This window comes from Juglans microcarpa x Juglans regia, chromosome 8S (assembly GCF_004785595.1).
Source record: "Juglans microcarpa x Juglans regia isolate MS1-56 chromosome 8S, Jm3101_v1.0, whole genome shotgun sequence".
NCBI lineage: Eukaryota > Viridiplantae > Streptophyta > Magnoliopsida > Fagales > Juglandaceae > Juglans > Juglans microcarpa x Juglans regia.
Window position 1 is genome coordinate 15,550,282 of NC_054609.1, and position 24,024 is coordinate 15,574,305.

The following is a 24,024-nucleotide window of genomic DNA, read 5'->3' on the forward strand; positions in this document are numbered from 1 at the left end:
GGTATTTGTGCAAAATTTAAAAAGTAAATAAAGTAGGAAATATATATTTACATAAATTGAACCTTACAAATAAAGCTTATCATTTAGGTCTTGTTTGGATAACAAGAGTTTTTCATTCTATCTCATTTCATTCCAATTTCAAAAAATCACAAATATAAATACTTTTCAATTTCAGATCTTCAAATTATTCATTTAATCACTACAAATCTCGAAACAAAAGGTATTAAAAAAGTATATTCTAACATTATTTAAATTTTAAAATATTCTTATTCAACTTTTTCACTCTCATTTTTCAAAATTCTAAAAAACATTATAATTTAAATTATTTTATTATTATTTACAAATATTTTATTACCATTTAGAGATAACTCATCAAATTTGGCTGTCCAAAAGAGGCCTTAATGATTTTGTAGTTTTATTTATTTATTGGATTGGTAGGTTAGTAGAATCAATGAGGCCAGCTGCAGAATTGAATCAGGGGAATAAAAGAAAAAACAGAGTTACGGAGTGGAAAAAGACTTGTGATGATTGTACATAAAAAGTCTTTAGAGTTTCAGTCAGCTATATATTAATGCCATAAAAAACTAAGCCATCTACCCTACTATCACGAATTTAATTAAAAGATGGAGACATTTGAAATTCTTGCAACCAGAAGTTGCTCCAGCCAAATAGAGATTTTTATCTTTGAAGTAATGCCACGCGTCATTATTTTTATATTTTTGTATTTTACTATCATCTTCTATCAGCTTCTGCTACCGGCTTAATATTGAACTAATTATTTGATGTCATATAAACAAATTTAAAGAGAATAATAATAAAATAAATGATAAATGTCATATTTCGTTATCTTTTTATAATTTTACTCAAGGTGTCGAGACTATATATCGCCAGTTTAATTTTGATCAGTAGAGTGGAAAAATAAAACTTTCTTCTCAAAATTCAATTTTTATATTTCAAATCAATGAAATTTATTTCTTTTTTCTAATTTTTGAATTTTTTTTAAATTTTTCAAAAGAGAAATTCTATGTATTCAGATGATAAATAGTAACTGATGAGAAGAATTTTTCTTTTCAAAATCTATTTGTATAGTTATAATTGTGTATTGGCCATCATTATTGCATGTGATTAGCTTTATTTGTTGTCAATCTCTCTTTTTTTCTTTCTTTTCTTTCTTTTTTTTATCCGTACGGAATTTTATATCATGTTCTGGTGTTCAAGTCAAGCAAGACTTGGTTGGTGCTCACTGTTCATGATAATACTTTACATCTCACATTTGTGCATTTGATTTCCTAATTTCGCCCCTCTATGCAGCAGCCCGCACGTGTACTGATTTTTCTTCCTCTCGTTCCAAGACAGCGTGCCGTGACCTGTATCTAGAAATTTCTTTCATGTCAGTAAGGGTCCCTAGCTGAACTAAACTTTAAAATGCATGTTGTTGGAAGAATTGTGAATCTGTGTTGGAAAATGTAGAACTGAGGCGTGGTTGTGAAGCGTTGGGATGAAAATTGTAGTTGGTTGTGAATTTGTGAAGTGGCTAAGGGCCATGAAGCATTGGGATTTAGTTGCAGTTGTTGTGGCATTAAGTATTGGCTTGCTGTGAAAATTTGTATTTTGTGTTGACTTTGTGGCCTCTCTAATGACATAAGCTAAAGGATGTTTGGTCACGTATTCACTAAGCGCAAAGTTGGGTATTGCTCTTTATGCAATCACACGCACACGATCATTACCTATTGTGTAATGAAGGGAGCTAGAGTGTGTAGATGGTTCCTAGGGGAGACCATGGTGCATGCACTAATAAAATGATTGTATATGGACTTTATGTGGATCAGAACCCCAAGCCGAGATGGGGCATTATCTCGGTGAAAATCTTTTGGTCACTTGGGAGTACATAAAACTGAGTGACATCCCATGGGTTGTCGTCGAGCGATAACCGGCTCAAGCGAGACAGTAACACTCTCATGCCGATTCTGTGGCCTCTCCGCTGACAAAAGCTAGAGGATGCCGGTCACGTATGCGCCGGGCGTGGAGTTGGGTATCGCTCATTATAAAGTCACGCGCACGGTCAGCTCCAGTCGTGTGGCGAAGGGAGCCAAAGTGCGCAGATGGTCCCTAGCCATGGTGCATGCCTTAATTAAATGGTCACTTTTCGAAAGAAAAAAGTGATTTTGAGTGTGTGGTGTTTTTCTGTAAAGTTTGGGAAGGCACTGGTGATTTATAATAATGGTAGATGTTAGAGTCTTATGAAATTACCATTTTTGCATAACTTCATATTTTTCCTTGCTTGTTTTTTTTTAGTGTTAGTTTTTTATTTCACTTTGATGCAGAGGGAGATTACGAGTATGGAGGTCTAGATCCATCCAGAGAGTAAAGACTTAGGGGGCCTTTTCTTATTCGGATTTTCTTTAAATTTATTCATATGAATGTAATATTTTTATGCCGAAATTTGGTAAATATTGTGGCTTATGGATATTTGTTTGGTGTTGTAGCTTTAATTTCTGGTAGTATTAGTAATGACTGTCCTTTTTAAAATTTTCGCTGTGAATTAGCTGCACAAGATTGTATTGCATGTCACAGTGCGCTAGGGGCGTTTGATCCGAGCGACCAACATCCCGGCGCCTAGACTATCGTTTACCAATAAAAATTTATGTTTTTTATATAAGTCTCATATTTATTCACTTTTTCAAAAGAAATGTGCAGCGCCTGCACCTTTTATAACTGCAAATATCGTTTCTCTAATATAAAAGTGGATACCCTAATCACTATGGCATAGTGAGAACAGGAATAAATCCATACATTTATGCTATAATTTTTTGTTTCAATAATTCTTAAAATATGAGTTGGTTGAAATTGTGGTCGATCGGTCCACACCCCACAATGTGACATAACCAAATAAAAGACGATCAAAAAGAAAAAGAGGAAGAATCATCACAGAAAGATGGTAAAAGTGACAATATCAATGTGACAATACAAAATTAAGATCAATAATTGTGATGGTGACCAAATTATACAGGAACAAAGCTGGTACAATAATTCAAACTTCGGATGGACAAATATCGGTATGACGTCGATTGAATTTGTGGTGGTCCATGCACCATGTGACTGAACCACCAAAAAGCCCAACATTGCTTTATAGAAAGCCCCATCATACAATAATACAATAAGGCTTCGTGGGGGTAATTGGAGGGGCCTTAACTCCAATCTTAAGTTTCGACGGTTTTTAGTATACAAGTCCCAATATGCAATGCATGATAAGACTTTACGGGATAACTGGAAGGGACCCAACACCCTCATAAGGGCCCGAGGGTGTTGTTTTGGGCCTAAGTTGCATAAGGCAACCACATGACCCCAAGGCCCACATCTCTCATATGCCTGACGGGGCTTATGTCAGCTAGTTAGGTACTGAACAACCTATCGATTATTCTGGGATCGGGGGCAGAACTACTTTAAGGCTTGGGGGCTCTCCCCCAAAAAAAAAAAAATTTAAATTTGATGAAAATTAGGTTTTAGAATGTGTTTTTATAAAGTAGACTATATAAAAATTAATATTTAGCCCTCCCAAAATTATATTTTCTTAATTTAGCCTCTCCAAACTAGATTTTATGGTTCCGCCCCTACCTGGGATAATAGGGATAAGCACTCATTCAAAGTGAGTTGGTATCCCAAACACCGAAGAGCTTGAATTTCAAATATCAGCCAAGCGGTTAAGCTAAATGTAGAAGTTCTATTTAAATGACTCAAGTATGTTACTCATCTTGGTTGATCATTTTGGTTGAATAATACTTCAATCTTTACTGACTTAGGCATTCCCTCAAACCTCCAAGCCTTTTACTCTCTGGTTGAAGGTGATCGATAGTGTATAGCTGTAAAACACGTCCACAACAATAGTTTTATCAAATATAAATATACAATTGACCAAACTTGTTTCTTTCTTTTTTATTTTAATCATAGCCTAACATTGTTCCCTATTATTTACTTGTCAAGAAAGTTAGATCTCCATCTCCTTGTAAAAATTGAAATATGTTTTGGCGATAGAAGGAGGAGTTGTGAAAACTTTGAATTTGTTGGAAATTCTGCAGTACAGAGTGATCCTGAGCTAGAAGTGAGAGCCCGTTGCAGAGGTGATTTCCTTGCAAGCCAGTCTTGCTAATGAGTTCATGTGTAAAAGTGGAAGAATGTGTAAAGGTGCAATCTATGGGCCTTGATGAAACACTCATAAAGCCAGGGATTGTATTGAAGGCAATTGGTAATTGGAGTGAGCACAATGTAGTAGAAAACGGTATCAAAGTCAGCTTTCAGTCTGCACATTCTCACTAAAATAAGACTACTGCTTAAATTTTTGGAAAAAGAAGCAGACAAAGACTATCAAAAAGATAAAAGGGCAATCAATAAAGGTGCCTCATGGGACTAGTGCTCTTTACCTTTTGTTGCCTCTGGCTTTTTTTTTTTTTTCTTTGTTTTTATAAAAGAGACGTGGTGAGCAAGTTCTCGTGCTTAACGCTGAGAATTTCCTTGGAACTGTTGTACGCGTAGAAAAACAGAAAATTATTGAGCGGCCGATCGAAGCGTGGAATTATTAAAACAAACAACAATTGCTGGATGATTTTGGCCTCGTTTTAGTGTGTATAAATATATATATATATATATATATATATATATATATATATATATATCTGTTCTAGTAGTACTTGGAAAATTCTGAGCAAGCAATATCTGTTTATCAGCTTGGAGAGAAGGGCAGAACATTCAAGAGCTAAAAGAAGAGAATAACTATTGTAAGGGGATTTTCCTCCTCCCCATAAGCCCACCACGCACCCAACTTAGGGCAATGGCGCCTCAGCCAAGTACCCGATAATGTTATTTTGTTTTTCAAATTTTCATAATTTTAAGCTTTTGGTTGGTCTTGATGGTATCTCTACGAGAGTGGATGGTCCTTTCCACAGTGCCATTCTCCACAATACAATCGCCTTAATTAGTTTATATTAATATGTGATAGGCATTATTGATCTTCTTTTGGTCAAAAGTTGATGCCATAATCACTATGCCTGCAGGGTGGGTGACAAGAATATATCAATAGGTCCTTAATTTATGCTCTATTATACCTTTCTTAATTATAGAAAATAATTTATACAGTTTTAGAGTGCTAAGTTTTAATCACTTTCTTTTAAAAGTATGAGAAATTTAAGACTCACGTGAAAAAATCAATTTTTTTTATAATAGATTTCACTTTTTTAAAAAGAATGCATGAAATTTAAACAACTTAAAAATTATCTAACATTACTCCTCAATTATTGTCTTTCTTATTATTCTTGTCTATTTCCTTATGTTATATATTCTTCTTTAATTTACAATATTAAAATGTACACTTGAACATAACTAATGATATTAGAGCTGAAGGATTTTTGTTTCGAAATGATTCGGGTGAAATTTAAAGTAAATATAGATCAAGAACAATAATATTTTATGCTCTAGTAGGATTATTTTAATGGTCGTATCAATACTTGTGGCATAGACATTTCAGTCTAATATAGGATTTGTGGAGGTACGTACATGACTTTGATCAAAGGCATGGCTATGTGATACTGCAAGAAAACTGTTTAATTATAGATTGTAATTTTATGTGAAAATAATTATTTTTTACTGAAATAAGTTAATTTTCATCGTAAATAATTATTTTCATCTTAAATAATTCGTTATAAATACTCATTTTTTTATAGTGTGAATTCTAATTGAAAAGGCTCTAAATGCTCTTTTATTATATATAGATAATGGGACATATTGTGATGAACTGACTCCCACCATGTCATTGCATGGATTACATAAATTAGGCAATAAAAAGAAAAGATATTCAAAGACTCGTCCCGTTTGATTCAGAATTGAGTTGAAATGAATTGAGATGATTTTAGATAAGTTGAATAAAATATTTTTATAATATTATTATTATTTTAAGATTTGAAAAAATTTAATTATTTATTCTATTTTATGTGAAAATTTAAAAAAATTGTAATAACGATAATAGATAAATTTCCAATCCAAACCGAGATTATATTAGAAAGAAATAGGACCCAAAACAGGATAATAATATATTTAATATGATGATGGGGCCATTAATTAGTGGGAGCATAATCAAAGACAAGGAATAAAAAAACGGGTGCGCATGAGAAAGTAGCATGCTAGCCAGCTACTTCCCCCACAATTAATTATAGAAAACTTGGTTATAGTTAGGGGTATAATCAGTCTGGTCCGGTTCAGTTTTAGATAAAATTTAAGATCGAATCGGTATGCATCGGCTTTATATTTTCGAAAAATCGATTACGTACCAGTTACTCTTCTAAACCAGTACCTCCGGTTTTATCAGTTCTGGTCCGGTTCAATCTAGTTTTTCGATTTCAATAAAATGTAAATTTTTCATAAAAATATGTTTATAAAAAAAAAAAACTGCTTTAAAAAAATTTTGTTTTATTAAAAATCTGTTACTATTTACAAAAATCTGTTTTATAAAAAAATCTGTTATGTAAAAAAAAAATCTGCTATAAAACAAAAAACAGAAAACAGAAATCTGCTGTGAAAAAAAAATTGCTTATATAAAACAAAAAAAAAAAAAATTGTTTGGACTCTACAAAATTTATGGCTTATATAATGTTGCAAAAAATATTTGTACAACTACCAATATTAAATGTTGTAAGGTCTACTTTATGTGTATATGTATCACTTTCCCACTTAAGGTTCTCAAGGCAAGACACGAATTTGAGGAGACTTTGATCCAAACAGTACTGCAATTTCTTCATCTACAGTGTGTATAAATATTATAATCTATTAAAAAAATTAGAAAGAATATGTGTTTTGGTGTCATATATTAAAAATGACAATGATACACCATTAATTATATTACAACTCAAGTACTACTACATATTAAAATATTAGTAGTTTTTACTTGAATTCAAATTTTTTGTACTTGTAGCAGTTCTAAGTAGATAAAATAATAATTTTTTATACCTAGTTGTAAACAAATTGTAGTATTGTTGTTCTTATATCATTTTCTTATTAAAATTATATTTTTGTGGGTGTGTGCGTATCACAACCCCAAGTCGAGATGATGTATTATCTCGGTAGAGCTCCTCTGGTCACTTGGAAGCACGTAAAACTAAGTGACATTCCATGGATTGTCGCCTGGTGGCAATTAGCTCGGACGAGACGGTAACACTCTTGTGTTGACTTCATGGCCTCTGTTAGAGGCTAGAGGATGTCTGGTCACATCACACGCATGATCGTTACCTGTTGTGTGATGAAGGGAGCCAGAGTGTACGGATGGTTCCTAGAGAAAACCATGGTGCATGCATTAATAAAATGATTGTATGGACTTTATGTTTATCAGAACCCCAAGTCGAGATGGAACATTATCTCGGCGAAACTCATTTGGTCACTTGGGAGCAAAACTGAGTGACATCCCCTTGGTTGTCGTTGAGCGATAATCGGCTCGAGCAAGACGGTAACACTCATGCTGATTCCGTGGCCTCTCCGCTGGCAAAAGCTAGACGATGCCGGTCACGTATGCATCGGGCGCGGAGTTGGGTATCGCTGATTATAAAGTCCTATGCACGGTCACTATCCATCCTATGGCGAAGGGAGCCAAAGTGTGCGGATGGCCCCTAGGGGAGGCCATGGTGCATACCTTAATTAAATGGTGATTTTTCAAAAGAAAAAGTGATTTTGAGTGTGTGGTGTTTTTCTGTGAAGTTTGGGTAGGCACTAGTGATTTATAATAATGGTAGATGTTAGAGTCTTATGAAATTACCATTTTTGCATAATTTCATATTTTTCCTTGCTTGTATTTTTTAATGTTAGTTTTTTATTTCACTTGCTGAGAATTTGGAAAATCTCACTGTGGTGTCCCCACCTGCAATCTTTTTTAAATTTTTCACTATGAATTAGCTTATTGCATGTCACAGTACGCTAGGGGCGTTTGATCCTAGCAGCCAACATCTCGGCGCCTCGACTACCGAGTTGCTGAAATTTACTCGTCGAGAGGGACTTCGAAAACAGCTGGACAAGTGGCGCGAAACTATGGAAAGAATTCGAGAGGTGCTTGATGATGTAGAGGAGAAGCAACAGGCTAAAAAGACAGTGAAAACTTGGCTTGATGATCTCAGAGACTTGGCCTACGACGTGGAAGATATACTCGATGAGTTCGCCACAGAAGCTTTGCAGCGCAACTTGATGGCCGCTGAAAGTCAGGCTAGCGCTAGTATGGTACGAAATCTCTTCCCTGCTTGTTGTACTTGTTTAACTCCAAGTGCTATTAAGATCAAGTTTACGCTGAGGTCAAAGATAAAGGAAATAAATACAAGATTTAATGATCTCGTGATAGAAAAAGATCAACTGAATTTGAAGGAAAAAGATCAAAAGAAGGGAGAGACCTCCCTTAACTTCCGTGGTGACCGAAGGTGACATATATGGTAGGGAGGAAGTCACAAGGGCTGTACTTCAATTATTGGTCAGTGAAAAACATAGTGATGCTTTGAATAAAGTACCCAATGTGATTCCTATCCTTGGTATGGGGGGTATAGGAAAGACAACATTGGCCCAGCTGGTATACAATGATAAAAAAGTGGAGAGCTTTTTTGATCTGAAAGCATGGGCTTGTGTTTCAGAAGATTTTGATGTTGCTGCAGTTACAAAAACGATTTTACAATCTATGAGCAAGGAATTAGACTGTGCTGACAAAGATCTAAATTGGTTGCAAGTCGAATTGAAGGAGAAACTAATTGGAAAAAGGTTTCTTGTAATTCTTGATGATGTTTGGAACGGGAACTACAATGATTGGACTTGCCTACGTGCTCCTTTTGAAGCAGGGGCTCCTAGAAGTTGTATTATTGTCACAACTCGTATCAACTCGTATCCAGGAAGTCTCGAAACTGATGCGAAACAAGGAATTTGAGCCTTTTCAGTTGGAGGAGTTGTCAAATGAAGCTTGTTTGTTCATATTTACCCAACATGCATTGGATGCAAGAGACTTCAGTGCCCATCCAAACCTTAAAGATATTGGTGAGGAACTCGTTAGAAGGTGTAAAGGCTTACCATTGTCAGTAAAAACTATTGGAGGAGTCTTACGCAGTAAACATGAAGACCGCAATGAGTGGGAAAAAGTTTTGAAGAATAAGATATGGGATATTCCAGTAGAAAAAGGTGGAATTCATTCCTCTCTTATGGTAAGCTATGACAATCTCCCTTCACATTTAAAGAGGTGCTTTGCATAATACTCAATACTACCGAAGGACTATGAATTTGTTGAGGAGGAGGTGGTTCTATTATGGATGGCTGAAGGTCTGATTCAACCCCAACAAGATGAAGAGGAAATGGAAGATTTGGGTTCCGAATATTTTCGCAATCTGTTGTCAAGGTCATTTTTCCAACAGTCACGTATTAACGAATCAAAATTTGTGATGCATGACCTCATCAATGATTTAGCTCAATCGGTTGCAGGCAATACATGCTATAGAATGGAAGGTAGAATTGGGAGTAGTCAGAATGGGGATATTCCTATAAAGGCACGCCACTCATCTTATTTGGGAAGCCAATATGATGTAACTAAAAATTTTGAAGTTTTTTCTAAATTCACAAGTAGTTTACGTACATTCTTACCTCTCATGCTACCATAACCAGGTATTTGCTATTTGCTCATCATGTTCATTTTGAATTAGTTTCAACATTACGTTGTTTAAGGGTGTTATCTTTCAACGAATACTGCATAACGGAGCTATCAAATTCTATTGGTAATTTGAAGCATCTGCGGTACCTTAACCTTTCAAGAACTAAAATTAGAAGCCTACCAGAATCAATAGCTACTCTCTACAACTTACAAACATTGTTGTTGGAGTATTGACGTTATCTGAAGAAATTACCTTCAATGTTATGCAACTTGGTCAACCTGCGCCACCTTAACATTGAAGGTGCAGATAGTTTGGAAGGAATGCCGGTGCAAATAGGTAAATTCACTTGTCTTCAAACACTGTCTAATCTAGTTGTGGGAAAAGACAGTTGCTCTGGAATAAAAGAGCTTGGACCTTTGAAGCATCTTAAAGGGACACTTCGCATTTCAGGATTAGAGAATGTGATTGAATCGAAGAATGCAAAAGATGCAAAATTAATTGAAAAGACAAAAATTGATGCGTTGTCCTTGGAATGGAGTAGGGACATTGATGAATCAAAAGACAGGACAAGTGACTAGAGGAACTAAATGGGCTACGGCCTCACGACACTTTGACGAAGCTGTGTATACTTAACTATGGTGGTACAAAATTTCCTAATTGGCTAACATCTCCTTCATTTCTTGGTATGGTCTCCTTGAGATTAGAAAATTGTTACAAGTGCACATCATTACCTCCATTGGGGCAATATTTGTCATCACTCAAAAATTTTTGGATCCAGGGCATGTCTAATGTGAAGAGTGTTGGTTCTGAATTTTGTGGGGGTAATTTAGAGACTTTGCATTTCAAAGACACGGAGGAGTGGGAGAATTGGAGTCCTTGTGAAGAATTCCCAATCTGTGTAAGCTTTCCCTTCGTAAGTCCTGCCTCTCTAACAAGCCTCCACATTTCAGAATTCTCGAATTTGCAATGCCTGTCTTCCGAGGGCTTCAGAAAACTCACCTCTCTCAAAATACTTCAGATTTTTTACTGCAAGAAGCTCACATGTTTTCCAAAGGATGGCCTACCTCCCTCACTACAGCTACTTCTAATCCATGGACGTCCACTGCTTGAAGAACGCTGCAAGAAAGATCAGGGAGGAGAGTGGCGCAAGATAGCTGACATCCCTCGTGTTGAAATTAATTGCAGATACATTTATAACACAGAAACGGAGGAATAAATCCAAAGGTAAGTTTGTTCTGGCTCTGATCCAAATTTCCATTTATGGATTTATTATTTTTTTCATTTATGGATTTGCTTCTTGTCAAATCGTCGATTGCATGACGTTGGGTTATGAATATGATTGCTAAGGATGTCTTTACATCCATATAAATACAGAAATCGGTATAAAAAAAATAATCCTCTATTTTACCGAAGGCTGAAGAATATTTATTTGTTCAATGCTTGCAGATTGTTCAAAAGACTGACGCAAGTTGTTGCAACTTCCGACTGCCATCTGAAAACTAGATGTGCAAGTAATATTGCTTTTTCTCTTGCTATTAATTTTGCTATTCCTATCCACATAATCAATGTCTGGCTACCTTTCATGTTACATCGAATGACTGAATTTCAACCGTTAATACCATGTATAAACTACTACCACTTCTCGCTACCAATTGGTTAAGGCTTATCTTCTTCTCTTCTGTTCTCCAAAAGAACTATCTTCCTTGCCCAATTCACTCCTACCGAGAATGGACAAAGAATGATCTCTGTGCTCTCTTTAAAAAAAATTGAGTATAAATTGTTTCCCAACTAGATAATGATAGTGCCATTGAAAAAGATCATAAAAGGTTAAATTCTCTTATGACTTAGTAGTGTTGGATCGGAATTCTATTTTTGTGTTCATTATGGTTGTGACAGTGTAACAAGCATACTCAGATTCATTTTTGCATTCCTGACAAAAGACTCAATTTAACATTTTAGAGACCCAAAATTGAGACTCACGTTTGCTGAGATCATGGCTGCTTTGAAGCTGTTGGAGAAGCCAATAACCAATTCTCAAGTTCCCAGGCCAAGCACATTCACAGGCAGTGGTTGTCAGAAGCCTCTGCCATTACAAAATGCAGAAGAAGCAGCCTAGAAGAGCGAACTATACCATCATACTCTCTGTCATTGGACTGCAAAAATATGGGGTGAAGTTTTAGATTGCCTTGAACAAGTCTGAGAAAGTTGGGGGGGGGGGGGGGGGGGGGGGGGGGTCCAATTTGAGATTGTGATTCTATTTTCTCAATTCCCTTTTTTCCCCATGCAGTGCAGCTATCCTCAAGGTTGTATATTTGTTTGTACAAATCCATTGAAATTGTTGTAATCAATGTTTGGAAAATTTTTCTTTTTTTTTTTGGAGTTCTTCCATTTTGATTTTCTAACTTTTTTTTGAAGTATAAATGGTATATTTCATTATCAATAAAAAAATCAGTCATTACAATATTTCTCCCTTAGCACAGAATTCATAATCTGTAAGGGACCCTCCTCTATCCACACGTATTCTCCAGTACAAGTAAGAGCCAATTTGGCCAGTAAATGAGCTACATTATTAGCTTCCCTATGGGTAAAATTCATAACCCAGTTCAAATTGTCCTCAAGCATTCTTCTGGTATCTTCAATTATGACTCCATAATCTGCCAATATTTCCTCCTTGCTATTTGTGTCCTTTACAATTGCCAGTGAGTCTCCCTCCAAAATCACATTGGACAGACCCAACTCCAGACATAGGTTCATGGCTCTTCTCAGAGCATGTGCCTCAGCCATAACAGGCTTCAAGTGAGCATTCATCATTGAACAAAGACAAGCAAGAATCTCCCCTTCCGAGTCTCTGATTATAACCCCAATACCCCACCTTCTTATTCTTCACATCAAGAGCTGCATCCCAATTCACTTTACAAACCATAGTATCAGGTTTCTCCCACCTAACCAAACTCCTGTCCACATGATTAGGTTTGAGGTTAACGTTTGCTGCTCTGAAATCATCCATGTTTTGCTTAGCAGCAAGGAGTAGTGACCTCGGGCACTCAAACTTCTTCTCAAAGATGAATGAGTTTCTTCTCAGCCAGATTCTCCTCATTGTGCAGGCCGCTAAGCCAACCTCCTCTTCTTCCAAGCACATATTCAATTGTTTCCATAATTCCATAAAATCCCCTGCTGTGCTAGCCCACTTATGGACTGGGCTATCATTTTGATTTTCTAACTGAATTCATAAAACACAGACTGCAATCTGGATTAGTTGTTAGTACAAGGATGAGCAATGGACAACATTCCCATCTGAGTTGGATTAATATTATATCTCTTCCTAACTATGATTACAACGTTGGGGAAAATATCAATGGAGAAAGTCCTCTGGCTAAGTTTAAACTAGACCCACCCTTACAAGCAACTTTAGCTGAGTTTCTCCAATATTAAAAAAAAAAAAAAAAAAAAAAAAAAAAAAAAAAAAAAAAAAAAAAAATCCCTCAGCTTAGGTGTTCTATAACCCTTATATTTGTTTCTGGATTTATTTTGTCTTTCATAATCTATATATCTGGAACCAATCTATATAGAAGAAGTTTGATCAATCAAAACGAAAGGGGGGTGATAAAGAAATAAAAAAACACAGATATAGAAAGCATTGCAAACTTTATATTCCGGTATGCCTTGAGATAAGATTTTATTTCCCAACCCCAGAGTCTCCAGTAAGAACTGTCTTGAATAGATAATCACAATCTTCATCAAATGAATCAGCCATTTACTTTGTATTCTAAGATGGAAGAATCAATATTTGTAATCCTGAGATTACAATTGGGGGCAAAAACTGTGCTTCTCCAAACAATGACTTAATGGGCAAATTTTTTTTAAGAGCTTTTCAGGTATACTAACAGAAAATTAATAGAAAAGAACTGCTACTCTTGTTCTCAAGTTGAAGGAGTACAAGAAGTTCTAAAGCAAGCAGTGATGGATGGCATTTCTCATAACAAATAATTGGTTCTAATTCTCACAATGGCTGGATCATGGATTCCTTCTCTGCCTCAACATACTCTTCTAAAATTGCAACACCAAGTTGTTGTTGGCATGCTAAGTCTTTCTTCATGTTGTGGATGCCCAATGCTTATAAGATCTGTCAAGAAGGTGTTTAAAAATAGGTCGGCTCATGTGGAGCCTAGGGTCTTCATGTTTTGGAAGACTCCCCATTAAACTTTGAATGAGAGTATCACTACTTTTTGCAAGAAGCCAGCTTCCTCCATAAACTCTAAAGCAGCTATACATACTTAGCTGTAAGAATATGAGGAAATTGGTTTAGGAGGAGGATGATAATACCAACAACAATTGCAGCAGCACCTCATCCCTTGAATCCTTAACATGAAGAAGAGAATTATCTGTAACACTTTGAAACCTCCGTATTTTCAGTTGTCAAGAGTTGGAGTCAGTAGCGAAGAGTTTTCATCATAACTCTTATATAGTTCTAGTATGAACTCTCTCCTTAAGCACTACTGTTTCTATTGGTTCCTCAGCAACTAAAGGATGTATTATTAATGTACAACAGAATACTCTTAACACTTTTCTGGTAAGTAGGTCTTGCAATGATTCTTTTACCTAAATATTCTAATAAAAAAAGGCTTACTCCTCTTAACTTCAAGAGATTGATGCTTGGGATGACAACAACCTGAGATACAGCAGGGCTATAACATCACCTCTCTTTCATCTAATACGCTTAACTCTATTAGAAAAAAATACGCCTCTGTTTAAAGTTCTGTCAAGTTATATGGAGCAGGCCACATCTTGTTTCTTAGAGTTGGGGATGGTGGACATTTTAGACATTTAATCAATTAAGTTATATGGAGCAGGACATTTCTTGAATTTTTGGGATCATGATAAACCAAATCATGTATGCTGGCTTAACAAGACAATATATGGTCTCAAACAAGCACCCCGTGCTTGGTACACAGCCCTCAAACAAGCACTGATAGAGTTCGAATTTGTTAATACTAAACCTGATTCTTCAGTCTGTGTTTCATAATGGTTCTATGCTTGTTTACTGCTTGGTATATGTTGGTGACTTGATTATCACTGGGAATAACTCGGCATGTGTAGCAAGTATCATTGATCAACTTGGAAAAAAATTCTCTTTCAAAGATTTGGGAGCATTGCATTTTTTTCTTGGTGTTGAGGTTATTCCTACCAAGGATGGCTTGTTTTTAACTCAGCATAAATACATCCGAGATCTTCTTGCTAAAACTAGTATGGATGGTGCCAAGGATGTGACAACACCGCTGTCTACTTCAGTCCCTCTAAAACTGGTTAATGGTTCTTCCTCAGTTGATTCCACGGAATATCAAAGAGTTACCGGTGCATTGCAATATCTTTCATTGACCAGACCCAATATAAGTTATGCAGTCAACAAACTCTCCCAGTTTATGCACTGTCCAACCACAAATCACTGGACAGCCACAAAAAGATTGCTGCGATACTTGAAAAACACTATCTTTCACGATCAACATCAGAAAAACAATGAATCCAGTCCTCACATGCTACTCTGATGTTGACTGGGTAGGTAACTTGGATGACAGAAAATCCACGTCAGCTTATCTTATTCTACTTGGCACAACACCTATTTCTTGGAGCTCAAAAGAGCAACGTGCCATAGCATGCTCATCAACTGAGGCTGAGTATAGAGCTCTCACAACAGTGGCAGCTGAGTCCATGTGGATCCTCTCTTTGTTTCAAGAACTGAAATTTTCTTTATCCAAGCCACCACTACTTCTCTGTGATAACTTGGGAGCAACACACCACAGTTGTAATCCTGTCCAGCACTCATGGATGAAACACATTCAAATTGACATTCATTTTGTGCGAGACTTGGTTGAAAAGAATGCTCTTCATGTTTGGCATGTTCATACCAATGATCAACTTGCAGATTTACTCACCAAGCCTCTCTCGCGACAACGGACTGATTATCTACGCAAAAAGATCAGCCTCATTGATGGTAGCCCGTTCTTGAGGCAAGAAAGATGCTGAAAATATGCAATTGACATCTCAGACTCAACGGCAACAATAATCAAAGCTTGATTTTGTGCTGAACTTGATTTCAGGAATAGTTTTTATTTTCTGTTAATATTATTGTAATTATGTTGTAAATCTATGTTAACTTTTTTGTATTCCTTCAGTTACCTTTTTTGTAATCCTTAATTCATGCTCTCAGATTGTATATAATCAGAGTATATATAGAAATGAAATTGTATGTGGTTTTCATAAACTTAGCAGTGTAAATCCTCTTGACAGATTGTAGTCACATTATTAATCTTGCTTGCTAATATGCTGTTTTTTTCTCCAAGATGGAAGAATCAATATTTGTAATCCTAAGATTACAATTGGGGGCAAAAACTATGCTTCTCCAAACAATGATTTAATGGGCAAATTTTTTTAATATCTCAAATATTGCTAGATATAAGTCTAGAATGTGAAACTACTGTACAAGCGTTTAAAAAAAAAAAATGAAAATTTTCAGACCAGACCTATTTTTCTCAAAAGAATTTTTCTTTCAAGTTAATACTCTTTTTCTTCCAAACTAATAAACTAAATAGACTGGCCATTACATTCGGATTTTCGTGTTCTATTTTTCATGTGTGGCAGGCCAGATTATTTTTTTTATATTTTTAAAGTACATGAATAGTTTTTTAAAATATTGAAGCAGATTTTAAAACATTAACACATCCAAATTAACGTATAAACTATAGTTGAGCCAAGAGTTTATGGCCAAATAGTTTATACGTTAACTTGGATGTGTTAATGTTTTGAAAAGGATGGGAAGTCTTGGCTATTCCCATCTCTACAGTTACTTCTAAGTCGGCATTCACGTTGGGGGTCGTGTGTTAGATTCATTTTGAAGCTGCTTAGTCTAAAAAACAGTTGAAGCTCTTATTTGGACACAAAATTAGTTGGAAGCTCCCTCCATTAATTATGACTCTCAAGACTTTATGGAAAATGCCGAAAGCTATAAGTTTGAAAATTGGAAGATTGATTTTGAAATATCATATATTTTCATGTAGTTGTTTTAATAATCATATTTTGAACATAGTTTTTTTTTTTTTCTTCGTGCAGATAACTTTCAATAATGTTTTGATTAAGGGGGTTTGTCAAGCTGTGTCTGCTGCTTTTAAATCTGGTTCCTGGTTTACAGGCCTGAATGACACTTACATTGCTTTAATTCCCAAAGTCTCAAAACCAGAAAAAGTCTTGGCAAATAGGCTGAAAATTTTCCTCCCATCTATTATCTCCCCTACACAAAGTGCATTTGTTCCTGACAGGTTGATCACTGACAGTTTTATCACAGCTTATGAATCAATGCATACTTTGCAATGCAAATTATATAGGAGGGATGGATTTATGGCCCTTAAGCACGATATGAGCAAGGATTATGACAGGATAGAGTGGTCCTTCCTGGAAGCTATCATGGAGAAGCTGGATTTTGCTAGAAGTTGGATCGAGCTCATTATGAGATGAGTCACAACAGTTTCATATTCACTTCTTATCAATGGCAAGCCACACAGGAAGTTCAAACCTACCAGAGGTATTAGACAGGGTGATCCTCTCTCACCCTATCTTTCCATTCTTTGCTTTGAAGCCCTTAGCCATTTGTTAAACAGAGCTGAAGCTGCAGGTCATATCACTGGTGTTCCCATTGCTCGAGGTCAGCTCCATATTACTCACTTATGTTTTGCAGACAACAGACTTCTCTTCTGCAGGGTCAACACACTGGAGTGGAACAGGTTGATCAACCTTTTGGAGACTTATGAATTGGCTTCTGGTCGAAGACTTAATAAAGAAAAATCCTCCATATACAAAGGCTGAAACTAAGAAAGCCATCATCAGTATAGCTGGTGTCAGAGCAACTCAATCCTATGAGAAATATCATGGACTTCCAGCCATGGTGGGCAGAAGTCGAGTCAGCTCATTCAACAGCATATTAGACAAAGTGAGAATTCGAATCAGCAACTGGGAAATGAAGTTCCTCTCTCAAGCTGGCAAGCAGATATTGATTAAGGCTGTGATCCAGGCAATTCCTACTTATTGCATGGGAATCTTCAAAATTCCCAAGTCAGTTTTGGTGGATATAAATAGACTTATGCAGAATTTTTGGTGGGAAAAAACAGAGAAAGAGATAAGGATACACTGGATTTCTTGGCAGCAGATGGGAAAAAGGAAGTCTATAGGGGGCTTGGGCTTCCGAGACATGGAAGATTTTAATTTGGCTATGCTTGCCAAACAATGTTGGAGACTGGTGCAGAACCCTGGTTCACTTGCAGCAAAAGTACTTGGCTTCAAATATTTCTCAGGTGGGGACTTTCTTAATGCAAAGCTGGGAAGGAAGCCATCTTTTTGTGGAGAAGTTTTATGGCAGCAAAGCCTTTGTTAGAAGAAGGTCTTTTCTGGAGAGTGGTAATGGCAACTCTATCAAGATTTGGTCCGACAAGTGGGTTCCCCAACCCACTTCTTTCAAGATCCAGAGTCAAGTCATAGTACTACAAGAAGATGCAAAAGTAGCAGAATTAATAGACCAAGAGACAAAACAGTGGAATCAAGAACTGATTAAGAAAGTTTTCTCAACTGAAGAAGCTGAGATCATTCGAAAGATCCCACTAAGTCCTTGAGGTAGTGAAGACAAACAAATCTGGAGATGCACAAAATATGGTTTCTTCACAGTAAAAAGTTCTTACCATCTCCAAGGGGAAATTGCTGAGAGAAAGAAGGGTCAAGGTTCTGTTGGCACCCATCAAAAGGAAAATTGGGAGAGGCTGAGGGGATTGAGAATTCCCAGTGCAGAGAAGTTGTTTCTATGGAAAGCATTTCATGATGGTTTGCCTATTAACCTCAAGCTGTTTAGAAGGAAGGTTATTGACAGCCCAAAGTGCCCCGTCTGTGATCAAGAAGAAGAGACAAAAGAGCATGCACTGTGGACATGTGAGTCTGCCAGGGATGTCTGGTCTCAGTGCTCAAGGAAGCTGCAAAAGGGAAAAATTATCAACCAGACTTTCAAGGACACTGACTTTTATGCTACATAGTTTGGACAGTGAAGAATTAATAGAGTTTGCAGTGGTGACATGGAGTCTTTGGAAGAGGAGGAACGATTTCATCTTCCAAAAAAGATTTCTTACTCCTAATAGACTGCTTAAACAGATCTCTCAAAGAATGCAGGACCTCAGAGCTATTAATCTGGCTTTTCCAATTCAACAGACCCTTACCCCAGTGGATGATGTGTATGGTTTGCTCCTCCAAAGGATCAAGATCAATTGGGATGTTGCAGTTGACAAGAGCACTTGTAAAATTGGCGTGGGAGCTGCTGCGAGGGACTGGGAAGGACATGTACTGGCTACTATGAGGTTGAACAGATCCCTTTTTCCAGATCCATTGTTAGCAGAAACACATGCTGCCCTTCATGCAACTATTCTGGGGATTGAGCTGGGTTTCAAGAGGATCATACTAGAAGGGGATACTCTTCTTGTTGTCAAGGCTATTGAAAGCACAGAAACAACTTTGGACAGTAAAGGCATGCTCATTTATGATGTTAAAAAAATGCTTTCTCAGTATGATAGCTGGGCTGTTAAATATGCAAGGACAGAAGCAAATGTTGTTGCTCATGCTCTAGGACAAAATGCATGATCTATCTCTGATGTCATCATCGACATAGAGGAAGTTCCATTTTCTATTCAATCTCTTTTATAGAGTTTTTTTATCAATAACGGATTTTCTTCCCCGAAAAAAAAAGAGAATACGAGGTGTTTGTAACTTCTGGGGGTCTGTATTCATCATATATATTGAAATTATAGCAATTTTTATTTTACCTTCTGAAAATATGTTTAACTTGCACATGAGATTAGTTCACACAGATACCACACCTGCACAACTGTAAGTTGTTTATCTCAGTTTATGATTATGTTTTGTTTTTCAAGTTTTGGCTAGTTGTTGGTCTGTTTGTGGGATTGGAATTAGCTATTATTTTGGTTCTGATATGGGTATCTTTCGGATGATGCTTTTATTACTTGCAGAATGACAGAAGAAGCTGCGCTACAAGTGGAAACAAATGGGCTCCAGACATACCTACCCTGGGTTCCATTTCAAGGGCTGCTTTCGAAACAGATGTGTTGATTATACGAGAATTGTGGAAATCCTGCACAAAAGGTTCAGGGTATTTTGTTTGTCTTTCTTTTCCTTGTATTTTGCCAATTTGATATTGAAGAATAATGATGTGCGTATTGTGAAATGGAAAGCTTCACCATATATTCCTTTTCCATTGATTTCCTGGATCTGCTGAGGTGCATACTTGGGAACCCTTTATTCATTGCGTATACTTTTCCACCTCTGTACCAATAAAAGGCATTTTCGATTGGGTTAAAGCAATACCCTTTATGGTTGGTATGCTGAGTGTCTAACTATTTGAACATGCAATTTTTTCTTTTCAAACTGGCAAATTGCTGAACTTGACAAACTTGACAAATTATTGGGGTCCAAAACAGCTACGTTCTGATCAACAGGAAAGTTGCAATTGGTAAGAGAAAAGTGCATGTTCCAAGGCCTTCTCTGTATGCCTATTAGTAGGAATAGATGGAATCATTAATTAATGTTTGAAAAACATGAGCTTCCAAATTAGTTAATGTATAAGTATCTTTGTATGCCTATTAGTTTTCGAAAATTGCATGTTTGGCATAAAAGATTTAACATGGAGGCTGCTTGGATGCAAAATCAGTCTTATTTTGGTTTGATGCTGTGGGATATGATGAAGTATAAAGATGTTGAGTTTGTCTTAATTTTCTTAACTATTGCATGGGGAATATGGCGATGCAAGAATCTTAGTTTGTATAAAGCCACTGATTGGACTCCTTTGCGGATCATAATTGATAGTTGTTTAGCATATGTTCACAGTTACAGAACATTGAAGTCAAATAGATGTTTAAATGCAAAGGAAAAAATTCAGAAATGGCAAACACCTCCTGAAGGATAAGCTGAGTTTTGATGGGAGTCTTAGTCAGGATTCACTTAAAGCTGGCTATGAGCAGAAAGGAAGAGGCTGTTGCAGATGTGGAGGCCAGTGCAGCACTTAGAGGCCTACAAACGGCCTCATCTCTTCTTGAGCACTTGTACATTCAAGATTGTCCATCTCTTGAATCCTTAACATCAAGAAGAGAATTACTTTGAAACCTCCATATTTTCAGTTGTCGACAGTTGGAGTCAGTAGCGAAGAGTTTTCATCATAACTCTTATATAGTTAGATAATATGATAAATATGGCTAGTGCTGATTCTTATAAGCATCGGAGTAGTTCTAGTATGAACTCTCTCCCTAAGCACTAAGCACTAGTACTGTTTCCATTGGTTCCTCAGCAACTAAAGGATGTATTATTAATGTATAACAGAATACTCAACACTTTTCTGGTAAGTTGGGATTGGAGAATTGCTCTTTGTTGAGTGGTCTTGCAATGATTCTTTTACCTAAATATTCTAATAAAAAAAAAGGCTTACTCCTCTTAACTTCAAGAGATTGATGCTTGGGATGACAACAACCTGAGAAACCTCTCTTTCATCTAATGAGCTATTGTTTCTTAGAGTTGGTGGTGGTGGGCATTTTAGACATTTTAATCAATTAAGTTATATCTAGCTCTTGAATTTTTGAGGAAGTTGAAACCACCTGGGTAATCAAAGTCCTAATTTGTTTGTGAAAAGTCATTGAGCGCATCTGCTGCACTGTTTTGACTCAGATGATTACCGAGACAAGTTTGATCAGCAAGTTCTCCAGAAAGTTCATGAGACTTTATTCCAAGAAAGACTCAAGCCCAAAAAGTTCGTGAATTAATGTAAATTTTGTGACATGCAATACAATCTTGTGCAGCTAATTCACAGCGAAAATTTTAAAAAGGACAGTCATTACTAATACTACCAGAAATTAAAGCTATAACACCAAACAAATATCCATAAACCACAATATTTACCAAATTTCAGCATAAAAATATTACATTCATATTTGTAATTGTGCAACTCTTGTTTGCTTTCCGGAAGAAGAGTTGCTCACTTCCAACCTGAGATTGCTTCAAATTTCCGGCTGTGAGAAAATGCAGGCCTTACCCAATTGCATACACGGCCTTACCTCTCTTCAAGAATTGCAAATAAAGGCATGTCCAGGAATTCTGTTCTTTCCGGAAGAAGGATTTCCCATCAACCTAAGATCACTTGTGATATCTGATCTCAACATCACTGAGGCCTTGTTTGAGTGGGGGTTGCATCGGCTTACATCTCTTAGCGGACTTGTCGTTAGTGGTGGATGTCAGCATCTGGTGTCCTTTCCAGAGAAGAAACTGCCAGGTGACTCTCTAACCAACCTCACCATTGAACGCTTCCCGAACCTGGAAACCCAGTCTTCCGAAGGCTTTCGAAGCCTCACCTCTCTTGAGTAGCTACGTATTGAAGAGTGCGGAAAGCTCACATCAATTCCTGAGAATGGCCTGCCTTTCTCACTCTTGAAACTGTATATCTATAAGTGCGAAAAGCTCACGTCCTTCCCCGAGAATGGATTGCCTCCCTCACTCCAGCAACTTTCTATAAACAGATGTCCTCTGCTAACTCTGCAAGGAACATTTCCCTTTGATGAAAACTGAATATGCTTATTTGCTCGTGAGTTCTTTTGGTTGTGACCTGAATGCTGGTGCGGAATGGTTCTGCTGCTCCTGTTTCTTGCTGTTATTCTTGACGCTCTGACTATTCGTGTTGGGGTATATGCCATTCTTGGGGTATTTACCTGAAGGGCATGAGAAAGAATGGCATATATTGCTGATCACTACATATTTGGCAAATCACTGGGAGCTGAAAAGGTACATAATCACGGTTCATACTTTGTATTTTTTTTTTTTTTTTTAAGAGATAGAGATCACATGTCCACGAGTGACCCCTTCTCACATTTATTACCCCTTCTCACATTTATTAATAGAAAAACTTCACTTGCGGCGGAGGAATACCTTCAATACATAAAACGCCTAAAAAGAATAATCAACTCTTCACATGCCTAAAAAAAAAACCTCCCCAAAAACTCACTAGAAAAAATAATAAACAGAACATCTTATTGCCCTCTCAGATACGGTAAAGACAATTTATCTGTACGAATCAAACCTTTAAGAAATCTAGGCAAATGAAAAGGAGATCTCCAAACACAAGTCGAACCTCGAGCTCCCATTTTAGCTAAAAAATCAGCCGGCGCATTTCCTTCTCGATAGACATGAGCAATAACAAATTCTCCATCTTCAAACAATCTCATAGCCTCCTAATAAAAATCCTCCAAATACCACACCCCACAATGCTTCTTTTGGATCTAAGATACACAAACCAAAGAATCAGACTCAATATCCACCTGATGAAGACCCAACGCACGACAATATTTTAAACCAATTAACAGCGCCTTCAATTCCGCAAGATTATTAGAACCCATCCCAAGATAACACGAAAAAGACAGCACCATATTACCACGGAAATCCCGAATTACTCCCCCTGCGCCTAACCTCCCTGGGTTACCAAAACTACACCCATCAATATTCATTTTAAATCTTCCAATCATAGGCTTTACCCAACAAACCATTTTAACCTGCACATATTTAATCCCAATAGCGTGAATATTCAACTCTCCCAGATGTTCCTCATCCGCAAAAGCAACCTTCGTAAACTTCGGCAGCAAAGTTTGCACTTTCCGTAACCACGCACACACAGATCTCCAAAGCTCTTCCTACGAAATACACTTGCCTTCCATTCGTGCTTTACACCTACATTGCCACAACTTCCAAATAATAATAAAGGAAGAAGACCCATAATAGAACCCACCTGGGATTTGGTAGACGCACGTCTGAACCAAAGAAGCACTAGCTCAAACCAGCTTTTATTTGGATCATAAGGAACGCCCAATATAGCAGAAAACATCTTCCATATCCCGGACGCCAACTCACCTGCAGCCAAGATGTGATTTAAATCCTCATAATTTCCTAGCTCACAACAATTACACTTGGAAGTAATCGGAATACCAACTCTCCACAATCTATCATCAACACTTAAACTGTTACGAAAAACCTTCCACATTAAAATTGAAATTTTTTTCGGTAAAGATTCATGCCACACCCACTTAGCCCAAGGCACAGCTGGTGCAGTAACCCGAATACATTGCCATGCACTTTTAGTGGAGAAGCCACCATCTTTATTATGTATCCAAACAAGCAAATCTTGACCAGATTTTTGGGCACCCAAAAAACTACAAATCTCCTCCGCTTTTTGTCTTCCCACTATTCTCTCTAACAGTTCAATGTCCCAACCATTCTCAATTCTCAAATCAGCCAGCTTCAAATGTGA

The 24,024-nt window shown here is 36.9% G+C and overlaps 1 protein-coding gene and 1 pseudogene across 2 annotated transcripts in view; both read left to right on the forward strand.

The window, feature by feature from the left end:
* The window catches only part of LOC121244336 (putative disease resistance protein At3g14460), a 110,042-nt gene extending 98,026 nt beyond the window's left edge, over positions 1-12,016 (forward strand). The window contains exon 5 of one of the 2 annotated variants that reach the window (XM_041142363.1): positions 11,893-12,016. The gene's annotated coding sequence lies outside the window, so the exon portion shown is untranslated. Of the gene's footprint in view, positions 1-11,093; positions 11,159-11,892 lie in introns of those variants that run through there. The other variant, XM_041142367.1, reaches the window with a different exon arrangement.
* LOC121244259 lies at positions 8,004-8,935 on the forward strand (annotated as a pseudogene).
* Positions 12,017-24,024: the final 12,008 nt, after the last annotated feature.